The sequence below is a fragment of the Acipenser ruthenus genome, chromosome 2 (assembly GCF_902713425.1).
Source record: "Acipenser ruthenus chromosome 2, fAciRut3.2 maternal haplotype, whole genome shotgun sequence".
Classification (NCBI taxonomy): Eukaryota; Metazoa; Chordata; class Actinopteri; order Acipenseriformes; family Acipenseridae; genus Acipenser; species Acipenser ruthenus.
In genome coordinates this window covers 30,231,928-30,245,757 of record NC_081190.1, presented here as the reverse complement: position 1 = coordinate 30,245,757, position 13,830 = coordinate 30,231,928, and the positions used below count along the sequence as shown (strand labels likewise).

General features: G+C 35.2%; 1 protein-coding gene across 2 annotated transcripts in view; it reads right to left on the bottom strand.

Moving 5' to 3' along the window:
• Positions 1–13,753, bottom strand: part of LOC117420796 (phospholipid phosphatase-related protein type 1) — an 81,740-nt gene extending 67,987 nt beyond the window's left edge. For both annotated transcript variants that reach the window (XM_034918318.2, XM_058993800.1), the window contains exon 1: positions 13,580–13,753. The gene's annotated coding sequence lies outside the window, so the exon portion shown is untranslated. The remainder of the gene's footprint in view (positions 1–13,579) is intronic.
• Between the last annotated feature and the right edge of the window lie 77 nt (positions 13,754–13,830).

Sequence of the window (13,830 nt, the reverse complement as noted above, 5' to 3'; positions counted from 1 at the left end):
GGTTAAAGTCTGAAGGATAATTTTTCTCCCATCTATATTCCATACACAGTCTGTTTAGAATTTTAAAATCAGTAAGCCTCAGAACTGTTTGTCAGCTGTCAAAGTGGCTGTGATGTGAATGTAAAATTAAACAAGTTTTTTCTTCAGTCCTCCACTTGTCAGTTTGGTGGACTTGTTTTAAAACAAAAAATAAAATCCATCTCGGTCTGTCTCTTCATTCCACAGCAACAGACACTTTACTTAAATAATGATCTAAATAAAAAATACAAAATTGTTTTTTATTTAAATCCCAAGGCATAATGTAAGTAAAATGAATATGTTAAAAAGTATGTGATCTGTAAAGTTGATATGTCAAGAGATTTACCCAATTTTGCAGTGAATGCACAAGTAACTAAACTCAGTATACTGTGGTATACCAAATATGAAGACAATAACCCCATGTGGACTGTCTCTATACAGCAGAAACACATTGACGACCGGATGGATGTAGTCACTGTTTTATAGTAATCAAGCACTCTGGAACAGGAAACATTTGAATATGTTCTCAACACATCACTACTAGACCAAAAAACTACTATTCTGTTATTTTTAAACAGGACTTTTCAGAACAGTCAGTTTAAACGGGGACCTTTATTTTCTATCCCTAACTTCCCCGAATTAGATGCAATCGATTTTAAGTAAACGGTACAAATATGTGACTTCATGTGTGTTTGTGTAAACATAACCTAGGAAAATGAAAACAGGCAGTCTTAAAATGTGATAAAATCCTTGTATAATAAATCTTTAAGAAAAAAGCCAATCAGTCGAATCCACAGATGCACATCATGTAAGTTAATAAAAAAAGAGTACAACAATTACACACAGCAGAATGAACACAATACATTTCTTTTAGCACAATGGGATTAAACTGCAATCATCACGCATATTGCTTCCTTCTAAAGCTGCAGATACGAATGCTCCCAATAGAAATAAACAATCCTCGAGGCTCTCCTTTTTTATTGCATGTAAATTACAGTTAAGTTGGCTTTTTTCACTATAGAAAAATAGAAAATAAATGTGGAGCTCTGTTAATTATACAGCTTCGCACATTATAAATATGTGTATTTCTTAAAATGCAATTTTATTTTTCCCAGTGCAGAAATATAGCAGTTTAACACTAGCACGTATTGATTTTAGTTTAAGTATATCCTTACTGTAGTACTATTTCTCACTGGGTTAATTCAAGATTTTGAAAGCACATCTCTGCATCAGTTGGGAAATCAGGGTTTTTTTACCTTGTAGATCCCAGCACTCCAGTGGGTTAAAGGGGATAGGAAACATTTTTCGGTTTGTTTGTAAATGATAAAATAGATGAGAAAGCAATGTAATCTCGGGTTTGCTTTGATCAGTATATGTCAAACGAGCTGTTTAAATTCCGAGGTCTATCAAACTGTAATCCGCCATTGCTGGAAATCCCTCCTGTCACGTCACTGGTTGGAGAAGGCAGCGGGAGAAGTATGTGAAGTGTATGCAGTCAGTGATTTCTCTCATGCAAATTGTTTGGAAAATGTCACATTTTAACATGAGATTCAGAGCTTTGTAATTGTGACTTAATGATGATGATTTTGAACAATATCATTATAACAAAGTCATTTATATACGATTTACATGTAGCTTTTACGTGAGTTGTCCAGTTTCCAAATGTCCATAGTACTTAGTAATAAAGTAAATGCACTTGGAATCAGTGCTGAGGATGGTTGTACTATGGGATAAAAAAAAAAAAAACAGGATTGGATCCCGGCTCATTTTTAGCCGGATCATGAAAAGCGGATTTTTTGACCAGATCACGCATGTTTAGGCTTCTGCAAACAGAGTAGCAATAGAGATTCAAAGGTGGAGAAGATGTGGCTTTAGCTGTGTTGTTTCATGAGAAAGAAACTATACCCACGGGGAAAATATAAAACTTTAAAAATAATAAATTATTATTATAATAATAATAAAAATAATATTAATAATATGTTAACAACTTACCATTTAATTTATAACATTAAAGCTGTTATATGTATTTTTAACACCTATGAAGGGCGGTTATTATTATTATAATAGTAATAATGTAATGCCTACGAGAATTATGAAACACATAAATACAAATACAGGCTACGCTGGCGATAAGTCGTACATAGTCAGCTCGGGTGTCTGTAAAAACCAGCAGTGCAGTATCCAGGACCTCTCTATCCAGGCACACAATTTTTAAACTGGCATTCTGCGTGATGGAGTAACGATCAGCTTGACCTACAGCCTGACAGTGCTATTGTTAATCATACTGTGAACATTTATTAAAATAATATAGGCATACAAGAATTCTGTAAGTATATCTTTGAAACTGAAAGCAATGGTTGCATTATTTTCTAGTTAATACTTTTCAATTGAGTTTTTAATGTACTAAAATTTGAGGTATACAGGAGTCTAAAAGAGAAACACACAGCATTTTAAACAGGGCCAAAACAAATGTCAAAGACTGATCAAGATTGAAAACAATCAATGCACAACCAGTATTTATACAGTATGACAGACACAATTACCTATAACAGGCCTTGGACAGATCAATAAAAAAACACTTACATCAAGAGGCTTCTTTCATGATAGAATAGGTCTTACCTGTGAATTTTCACAAATTTGAGGAAAAAAATGTGCACACAATTGCACACTCCAATGAAGTAAAAATCACCTTAAAATCCTCCAATGGTTTCTGTCAATTTCACTTTTCAGTTACAAGCAGCTGTTTGGATGTATCTTGGCCACTCAAGTAAGCAGCTCAAGTGTGATATGGATCAAGGATATCAGGGCTTATGGAAGCATTCCACTTTGTAAGCAGTAGAGCTATACAGAACTAATAGTGACAGAAGAATGACATTTTATAATGCCTTGGACATATGAGCATTGCAAAGATGTGGCTTCGGCTCAAAGTTCAGCTTCTGAATGGGATTTGGAAGTCTGGAGAAACCAATAATGTGGGGCAATTGCATGAAAAACTAGGAACTGATAGATGTTTAGAAACACTTCTAATTGTGACCCATCTGGAAAGATGAAGTAGTAGACGTGTCATCTGACCCTCTTGAGGACTGTCATCCTCAGTTTCCAACAGTTAACTGATTTATGTTATTGTACTTTGTTTTTGCCTTCCCAGGGGTCTATACTTGATTAGACTTTGTAGTTTGAACAGGTTATCCAGGTTACACTTCTAGAATAATATAGAAATAGAATGTTCCAAACCAGTATTCCACTCGTGTCCTTGGAAATAATGTACAGAATGTATAATTCACACGGTCATATTTTATTGGATTCTGTATTATATTTAATAAAATGAGTAATGCACTCCACATGACAGTACATTTAAATCTATGTGTCTGTGCTTCCATTCTCAGTCCCCTAAAGGAAAGGATGATTTCATTAACGCTGCACAAGTGGTTACTTTCATTGTTTTTATCTTTGTACAGTACATCCAATTTACAAATTCAATTAGGTCTATGGTAGCACAATGTTTACTGAATATGACCCTGGACTCTATTCTGAGTCAACAACACATTTTAAATCTTGGGTCAAAATTTTTTTGGCCTACTATTTCTTTAATGATCCTTTTGGCCTGATATGTCTAACTAAATGTAGCATTTTTATGTTGGTAAGAAAATATCTGATGGCAAGTCCATAATCCTGTTATTTCCATTATAGAAGATATGTATATGAAAACATTCATGAATACATGTTTATGAGTTTGATACTTAGCGATTTGAGGACTAATTATATTAAGTTTCTTGTTACAAAGCCCTTGAGTTAGAAATTGCATGATCAAAGCTTTGTGTGTGCCCTAATCAAGGTGCACAACGATCAAATATTGCTGTCAATTTCAAATTCTATACCCTGGCTTATAGTATGTTAAATGTGATTATAAAAAGACATGAACAATCCATTTTAATTATGCTAGGTGGTTACATTTGTTCTGCTTTCTAAATGTGTCACATTCTGCAGCAGGAACTGCTATGTTGGTGGGTGCGATACCCCATTTGTTTAAGCAGCCATTATGTGTTTTGCACGCTAGAGTGTGTTAAGTGGCTAGAAACTCGAATTTCAAGTATTTCAATTCACTAGCTGTGCTAGAATTTCTCAGTTCAACATTAAACTTACCAAAACTCAATATTAATCAAAAACAAACAAACAGCCTGTTTCAAACTGTTCATGGCGAACAAGATATGTTTGATCGAAATTTGTTTTAGGGATTCACTCTGAAAATGAAATTTAGACGATCTTATCCTACATTTATTATTAATAATAATAATAATAATAATAATAATAATAATAATAATAATAATAATAATAACATGGTATGCAGTACTTACAATAACAGTAATGTATCAATTTAATATTTAGGTGACAGTTTTGATAGCATTTCAGTCAAAAATATCTAGTTTGTCATAAAACAAATAAAATTAGGCTATTTGAAATTGTCTTCCAATTAAAATGAGGTTTTAGAAGTTGAACTATAGCTATAGCACAACACTCGTGCATTGTCCACATCTTTCACAGGGTTTACATGGCAGTGAAACCCTGCCAAAGGATTAACGGCAGTGTTCCAGTTTACCCGCACGATACATTTGTGTATTATGTTGCAATCGCATCCTGACTGAATGGCATTCTGGTTCATAATTAAATAACCTTGTTTTTTTCGCATTTTTTCTTTTTACATATTTGTATGCCAACACTGGTACAAGCGCTTGCTAAGACTCACAAGCACCTGACCAGACTCAAATTCCTGCCAAATGAATACTCAGGTTGGCATGTGGAGTGTAAAATGCCTTGCTTGTTTATCATGAAGCAGTATTCAACATTTTTTTACAGTATGTGGAAGAAGAGACACTATAGGAAAAATATAGATGAATTTCAATTAAGAGTTGTTGTTTCAAATGACGATATATAACTTCTGATTCTAGAGGTTTTTTTTTTTTTAAGGTACACCAGCTTTTTGCAAATCAAAAGCAGTTTTATTGCCAAAATAATATTTTAGTTTATTTTTATTCTTAGTTTACTTGTGTAAGTTACCTCTACATTTTCAGAATGATTGATAAAGGTGAAATTAATTATATGAGATGGGGGGGCCAGACTTGATGGACAGGGGCCAATTGTCCCTTGTTTGTCCTTAAAAGTCCATACAGCAGTTCTTCAATTGGCGGCCCGCGGGAGCCTTCCTTTCGTCTTGTCGAATGCAAGATTGAAAGGTTGCCATTTTTTTTTGGCAACACACCATAATACAGGAACAAGTGATCACTGCACTTTATCTATTAATCCTTCTTTGTTTACAACTCACTCTGTATTTAAGCGACCATCAATCAATAAACTTTAGTTTAATCACACATTCAGTATGCACATTCATTCCCAATCGCATCAGTACATTCCATAACCTAACGGCAAATACTATTTTACAGTTTACTTCTATTATTTAACGTCTCCAAATAAATACCCCTCTCCTGTAACTATCTATCCTTAAGGTCCCTGCCTCCGCTGACTTACTGGGCTAAGCATGGTTAGTATGGTTACCTAGAGAACTGCATGTGACAGGGTAGCACCACGGGCCAAGCTGTTACCGGCAGGAAAGAGACCCAGAGACATTACACTACAGTTTAAGTGCTAGTGAGCACGTTTATTTAACAAAACCAAACACAAAAACAGGAACAAAAAAATAACTGTGTAGGCTGGTCATTGCCTTCACTACCACATTGAACACCAATACAAAAATCAGAGCACAAACACTCACTCACTCACTCTCTCCTCCCACTTTTATACATATGGCCACACCCCAATAAGCATTAATTACCTAATTTGGTAATGGCCACACCTGTGATTACTGGCAGATTTAACCCCATTCCGTAAATTAGCAGAAGAAACCGAGCCTGTCAAAGGTCTTTTGGGCTCAAAAAAATCCTGTTTGGTAACAGTAAGAACTGCACATTTTAATCAAAACTGAAAAGATGTTGTAAAACTAACTGATTATATCTACAGCACATGTGTTTACTGTCATGCCATGTATTTAATTTAGAAACTTTTCATTTACATTTAAACACACTGGAGTTAGAACATGCTGATACATATTTAGACTTGCTACACTTTTAATCAGGTGCTTAAAAAGCATTATTTAAAAGTATATCTGTTAAAACACACACACAGCCACAAAAAACAAACATTTAAACCATCATATACTGTATATAAAGCATCCATGCACATTTGTAAAACAAAATATAGAGATATACATTGTTTCCTTTAACATTAATCTAATTATAAAGAAAATTCATTAGGCATTCCACCATGGTAAACTATTTCTGAAGCTGAATATAATTACAACATGATTACAGTTGGCTACAATTAAAATGCTACTGCTTACTTTTAATATTGATAATGTAAAAAGGATTAATTTGCATGACCCCAAACTACAACAATGTATTCAGGTCGCACATGGGGTTGTCAGGAGTCAATAAGAGACCGAAGCTAAAAAACAGCTCTAGACCTGGTCTGTTAGATTGGATGTTGTTAAACTATACCTTTTATGTAAATGTACAGAATTTGATGATCGTTTTTACTGCTGTACACCTATCTGGCCATAAACTGTATTGAATTATGCACTGAACAGGTGCTGTAATCGAGAGATTCAATTTAATACATTTACATATAATATAGTATGTTGGATGTCCACCTTTTTATAGGGTTTCCTTTTAAAACTGAATGATAACAGTTAGAGGCAGGGGTTGTAGCCTTAAAATAAATAGATTTTCATTAAGGATGAATGGGGCCCTCAGATATAAAGTAAATATATAATGAGATTGATGCAGTAATTGTGAACAAAAAGACTATGATGGACTTTGTCAAGGTTCAAAAGAACGACTTGCAGCAGTGAATTGTTTAAAAAAGTTGTTATGAAGAAAAAAAAATCACCTCTGTTGGTATGTATTTTGTTAAATTATAAGATACATTTAAATTACACAGCAGGCTTGTTTATTTAGTTTTAAAGTAAGATTTTTTTTTAATAGAATTGTATTTTTTGTTTGCAATACCAGAAAACTAGCAACACTTTTCTACCATTATTTAATATGAATGTGTAGAATAAATTAGCGATAATACCTTGTTATATTTCAAGCTGCTAGCCACATGGCTTTCAGGAAAATTGTGAGCTTTGTTGGGCTGAATAGCTCATTCCCGTCATAAAATGTCTTATGATCTTGTATCTTTGTAGTATTTTTTTTTTATAGTATATAATATTTTTTATTAGTATCTTTTTTTTCTGGTATAACAGAAAAAGCTAGAGAAACGGGGTTGGAGGTGTATCACATTTTGAAAACATTTTGCTAGAAGTATCACTGTCAGAGTAAACTAATTTTAAAACACTCTTCTGTCTTCGTAATATATTGTATTGCACACATCTCCAGTAAACTCTAATTTGGTTTACATTATTAGTTTTTATATTTTTGTTCATGCATTCTAGTCACACTTGTACAAAATGCTGCTGCAAGAGTTTTAACTGGGACTAAGAGACAAGATCATATCACTCCTGTGCTGGCATCTCTACACTGGCTTCCTGTCTTAGGATAGGATCTAGGATAGATTTGACAGCAGTGTGGAGTAGTGGTTAGGGCTCTGGACTCTTGACCGGAGGGTTGTGGGTTCAATCCCCAGTGGGGGACACTGCTGCTGTACCCTTGAGCAAGGTACTTTACCTAGATTGCTCCAGTAAAAACCCAACTGTATAAATGGGTAATTGTATGTAAAAAAAAAAATAATGTAATTGTATGTAAAAATAATGTGGATAAGGGCGTCTGCTAAGAAATAAATAATAATAATAATAATAATTTGAAGGTGTTATTAACCTGTAAGGCTCTAAATGGCCTTGCTCCACCTTACTTTAAATATCTTTTAACACCATACGTCCCCAATCAGACACTCCGATCTGAAGATGCCAGGTTCCTTTCTATACCCATTATTCAGAAAAAAAAAAAGTTTCTGCTATATTGCACCGAAATTATGGACCTGCCCAGTACTGTGAGGGACGCTCCCTTGGTTGATGTTTGTAAATCTCGATTTACTTTTTAGCATTATTTGACTGTTTTACAGAATTGGGGTCAATTCCAAATTGAATTGAAATTCAGAGGTCAATTCGAATTCAATTGTGATCCAGTGTGGAATTGGTAATAAACTGGAATTGAGAAAAATCTCAAAGCTTTGGAATTGGAATTGAATTGAATTTAGTGAATGGAATTATCAATTCCATTTCAATTGCACTGAACAACACCCAATTTTGCAAAAAACTATTGCACTGAATTGCTTTAAAAAAAACCCAAGGAATAGTATTCCCAGTGTAGCCTGGCTCAATAGTCAACACACCTGTATGTAATTTACACAATCACAACAACAGGTGTCAGGACTGATGAGCTGATTACAGCTTAAGTTTCCACAAGGAAGAGGAGCCCGAGCTAGGCAGATCACTAGTTGCCACTTCTATTGATAAATTGCTTGTTGACATCTTTACAAGTGAGTCATTTTTGGAATGACAAGGAGGGCGACTGGGAGTGTTAGGATTTGGAGAGTAGTTGAAGGATTGCTTGGATTTTGGACCTGGACTGGAACGAGAACCCTGGTCATGTGATTGACCCTGGACTGGACACGGAACTGAGGAACGGAATAAAGACCATTTTGCTTGCTTTTTGACCATGAACTTTACCTGATGATTTAAACATTGTTCTCTTTACTTTAAGTGCCACAATGTCAAGAAAGACCTCAATCACTTTCATGAGCCAAGTGAAGGTAGCAAAGAGGGAAACCATTGTGCTACATGTAAACATTGCAGAACACCTGTCTCTACTTCCAACTTCATAAGGCACCTAAAAGTAAGTATATTATGTGACAATCCATATCTTGAATGTCTGCATTTCTTAGATAAATTTATACTTTTAATGTTTGGTGTGTTTATGCTTAATTAGTGAATTTCATGATGCAGGTAGAAAATATTTAGAGCAAATTTGTGTAAAGTGTGGAGTAGTGGTTAGGGCTCTGGACTCTTGACTGGAGGGTTGTGGGTTCAATCACTGGTAGGGGACACTGCTGCTGTACCCTTGAGCAAGGTACTTTACCTAGATTGCTCCAGTAAAAACCCAACTGTATAAATGGGTAATTGTATGTAAAAAATAATGTGATATCTTGTAACAATTGTAAGTCACCCTGGATAAGGGCATCTGCTAAGAAATAAATAATAATAACTAATACAGGTTCACTACCTGGGACATCTACCTGGGTAGGGACATCTACCTCACCATAGATCTGTGGTCAAGTAGCGATATGAGGTCCTTTATTGGCATCACAGGCCACTTCATCGTGGACAACACACTAAAAACTGTCATGTTGGCTTGTCTGTGTATTAGGGGCCCGCATACTGCAGAGAACATCTGCAGAACGTGTGAGGTTGGGCTGCTACGATTAAATCGAAAATGGATTTTTCAATGGATTCCATTCCTCATCATATACATCGATTTTATAAATACTGGATAATCGATTCAATAATTTAATTTTTGTAACGTGCATAGTTAATAACATTAGTTAAGTTTATCAATGAAACTGCACCGAACGCCCTACCTTGCTATTTACAGTATTTCTGCCAGTATAAATTCACTCTATAAACAAACAAAACAAAAAAGCTTACCACCTTGTATCCAAAGCAGGACGACAGGCTTGTATTCCTGGCAAACAGCCTGTAAATAAATTGTGCACATTGAAGAAAACTGGCTGTATATAGTTTGTGCTGCTTTTAGAGTTTCAAAATGAACTGTTATAATGAATATTTAACAATATTCAATAACGTTAAATAAACAATCAGTGATGTTAAACGTAATTTTGGAGTAAGGATTAGCTAGCGGGTATGCAATTTGTGGTAAGTAAATTAATTTATTATTATGTTCTAGGCTGGGATTTCTGCATTGTATTTCACACATAGTGAAGGTTAGGTGGTACAGTATTAACAAGATGCAATGCATGATGCTGCAGCTGCCACTGAATAAACAAAAAAAAAGACGTTTTTCATAAACTCGTATCTAGTTTATATAGATTACATTCCAAAGTACTGTAATCTTCTTGGAATAAATATTTTAGTAACACTCCTGTAGTATGTTAATCTTGCTTTATGCTTGTTGCGAATGTTGTTTGGTTTGTTTTTTGTTTGTTTTCTCGTCCTGACGCTACCAAGGCGTAATTACCCCTCGCATTCAATTGTTGTGCTCAAGCTTTCACTTAACTGCAATGAATTAAAATAATAGTCACAGGAAGAGGAATGCACCGAAAATGGTACAATCATTGATATTTATTCAAATGATAATATTTTGTGTGCCCAATTAATCAATTGTTATTTTGAGGCTTAACTGACAGCCCTAGTATGAGGAGACTACTGAAGTCTACAACATGGCTGACAAAGTTTCAGGCATAGTGACTGACAACGCTGCCAACATGGTGAAGGCATTCACCATCTTCCCACCACAAACATAAACATAACACACTGCAGAACAAGATATAACATTTCTAGTTGCTAGGAAACAGATTGCACTTAAAACAGTAGGCCTATCTTCCAAAAAACAGCAAGGAAGACATCATTGCGTTTTGCTTAGATAACCGATGGCCCCAGAAAGGCGATCAGTACACCAAGCTTGTCCACAGATGATCTTGCTTACGACAGTCATTTGAACAGCAAGAGATAAACATGATTTGCATTCATCTTGTTTCCCTTAAATATATTCATATAAGCATAATTGCATTACAGTTCCTTGTGACAGACTCAGATGCTGTATTTATACAAAAATAACTGTGATCACTGTACATATCATTGAAGCTTATATAAAATAATGTGCATGCTTATTAATTTGTTGCTTACAGAATCATTATTGTAGCACCTCTGATAACGGCATTCATACTTTTACTGTAAAACTAAACATAAAATGTTCTCAGTGAGCAACATCTTGAAGGTGAAGCTTTTTTATAATTTACCACACAAAACCTGTGTCATGTTTTTAGGTGCTGAGCACCAAATTAGAGAGAGCTTTTTGCAGATTTAGTACACCTTGCACAGGTATGAGGGAAGGACCTTGATTGAGTGCATAATAATCTACATGACAATAGGAATTTCCACATGCCACGAGTGTGGCTCTATTCTGTCAATATTCTACATATTGCACCATGCAATGCAACAACTTTCCAAAGATGGTCCAGACTCCCATAGCATAGCAGTCTTAAGCAATTCCTGGTTTTCAGCACCTGTTCTTGTGATCTCTACTGTTCACGTGATTAGGCTTATAGTAAAACTTGAGTGGCGATGCAATGGGAGCTTTACTTCTATCAGCATGCTAGCAGATGTAAGCCTAAAGACATGTTTAAAACAATTGTCAGCTGTTAACACTTCCTGACAGCAGGGCCAAAAAAAGATTTCTGATCTGATAACCTGGTCTGAAGGCTGTGACAATGCTTTAGGGAACTCTTCTCACCCTGATCTCCAGTAATATGTCTGAAACACTAGTTAACCAACACTTTACACAGAAAGAAGTGATATACTGCAGGCAGAGCATTGGTTCTTGGTGGTACAGTATTTATTATGGCTTGTACTGTATCTTCTATGCCTCAGTCTAGCTCCTTACTTGTTCTTTACTGAAAGCCAAGACAAGTATCCACAGAAGGGAATCAACACTATTTCAAATCACAAATCATGCAAAACCCACATGTATTGATTTACGTTTACCAAAGAATGCCCCGAAAAGTTTCATTACAAATGAAAGGGCTTGATACAGTAGGCCTATATGTAAAAGTCTGAATTGTGACATACACATTGTGACATCAATATGCATCCCTAGCATGGGATAATACAGTACATATTTCTGTATACTGCATGCATTCATAATGTAAACACCCAATGCAAAATGAAACAGATCAGTGAATGGTAAATGGAAGCTCCATAAAAGTGCAGTAAAAAACAAGGATCTATTTAAACAGCTGAGGTCTGTGTTAATTGGCTTTTAAAAAATGGATTTCTTAATGATTGATGAGAGATTATTGGCGAATTTAGATCCAGAGTACTGTGTTTTGTTTTTTAAGACAAAAAACAAACAAACTATTAATCAAAGCAAACCGTTAAAAAAAAACATCTAATGTTGAAATCACTAACGTGAATTTAATGTCTTTTTTGGAACAAATATGGCAACGTTGTTTAAATATGTCGTTTTACTTTTACTAAATGATGGTCTATTTGAAGTTGAATATGTCTCTTTGAAGTTGAATACTGCCCAGGTCTGTTTCTGTCCCTGTTCTTTTGGCGTACTAACGCAGCCCTTATGGAAATTCGCTCCCTGGTGCTGAAATTGCTTTCCATACTGCACAGAGCTCCAAAAAAGTATACAGCAGTGTGATGACGGTAATAGTTTCAACCAAATACCTTATCCTACTTGGTTCTTATATAAAATGATTCATTCAAACATGTCAAAACTGAGAAGCCTCTCGCGACAACATAAACAGAAACTGTCCATGCTGTTAAATGTATAAGCCAGGATACTGTACAAAAATGTACAACAAAACAGCCCCCTTTTGTTTTCAAATAAACATGGCTCGAAATTTAAACAAAACAATGTATTTTGCTTTCTAAATTCAGAAAGAAAAGAAAAAGGTGTTTGATCAGCACTGTGTTCTGGAGGCTTTTCTGTTTTAGGTTGGAGCGAAGGCATCCCAGTCAAATTCCTTAGAATACCTTAAATTTAAACCATTTGTAATTACAAATGCATAGGGCAACCATTTCAGGGTAAAAAAAATCATTTTACAAGGGCTCATTTCACTCATGGGGTTCCATCCATCTTCATTTAAAGCTACAAATCAATGCAACGGTACATATACCTCCCCCTCAAGTTATTTAAAATATAGCCTCTGGTGACCAAGGCACCTTTTGTAAGAGTATAGGCTAAAATTTAAGACATAGCATACTTAATGAAGTCAAACACACACAGACATACCTATCACATTTCCTCGAATTTCCATGCTACCTATACCGTAGAATTCACCGTTCATCCAAACCAAACGGGATGAGAAATCCCAAATGTATTTTGAAAGCGACTGTGCTCCCTATAGCTACACTACAGCTATGCTATGCGTCTCAATATTAAATATACAGAACAAGAAATAGTTAGGCTAAAAAAAATGTAAATGTGTTTGCACGATATTTTAAAGATTCGGTTCTTTCTTTCAGTGATAAATATATACAGCACCGAAAGAAAGCAATCGAATGTTCAACAGCTTTCTGTATAGTCAATAAATTATACAAAGTGATGCTACTTCACGCACACAATACACTTTTGCAGATTCTTTGTCGCAAAAAAAGAAAACTAATTATATGACTCCTTATAATTAAAAAAAAAAAAAAACTTCTGAGACAAAAACACAGACAACAATATTGAAATCACAGAATGCAACTGAAGACAATAGCAAAGCGATGTCAATGTTCCGCACATGATTGCATTTGTACCCACCGCCCCCTTCCATCACTTACCTTGCTATTTTTTTTTTTTTTTTTTCTTATAGTGATGAAACCCCGAAGAAAAATCCAAAATACTTCTTCATCTTCTTTTCCAGGGTTTCTCCAACACGGTATTCACAGTTCGGGTTGTGATTAAAGGATATCGTGTTTGTTTAGGAGGCTGAATAGAGGCTGTGAGTAGGGGGCGGAGCGTGCGCGCGCAGGCACACAGCAGTCAGTCAGGCATGAAGAGTAAGAGACAAATAGCCAAGCTTCTGTGCAAT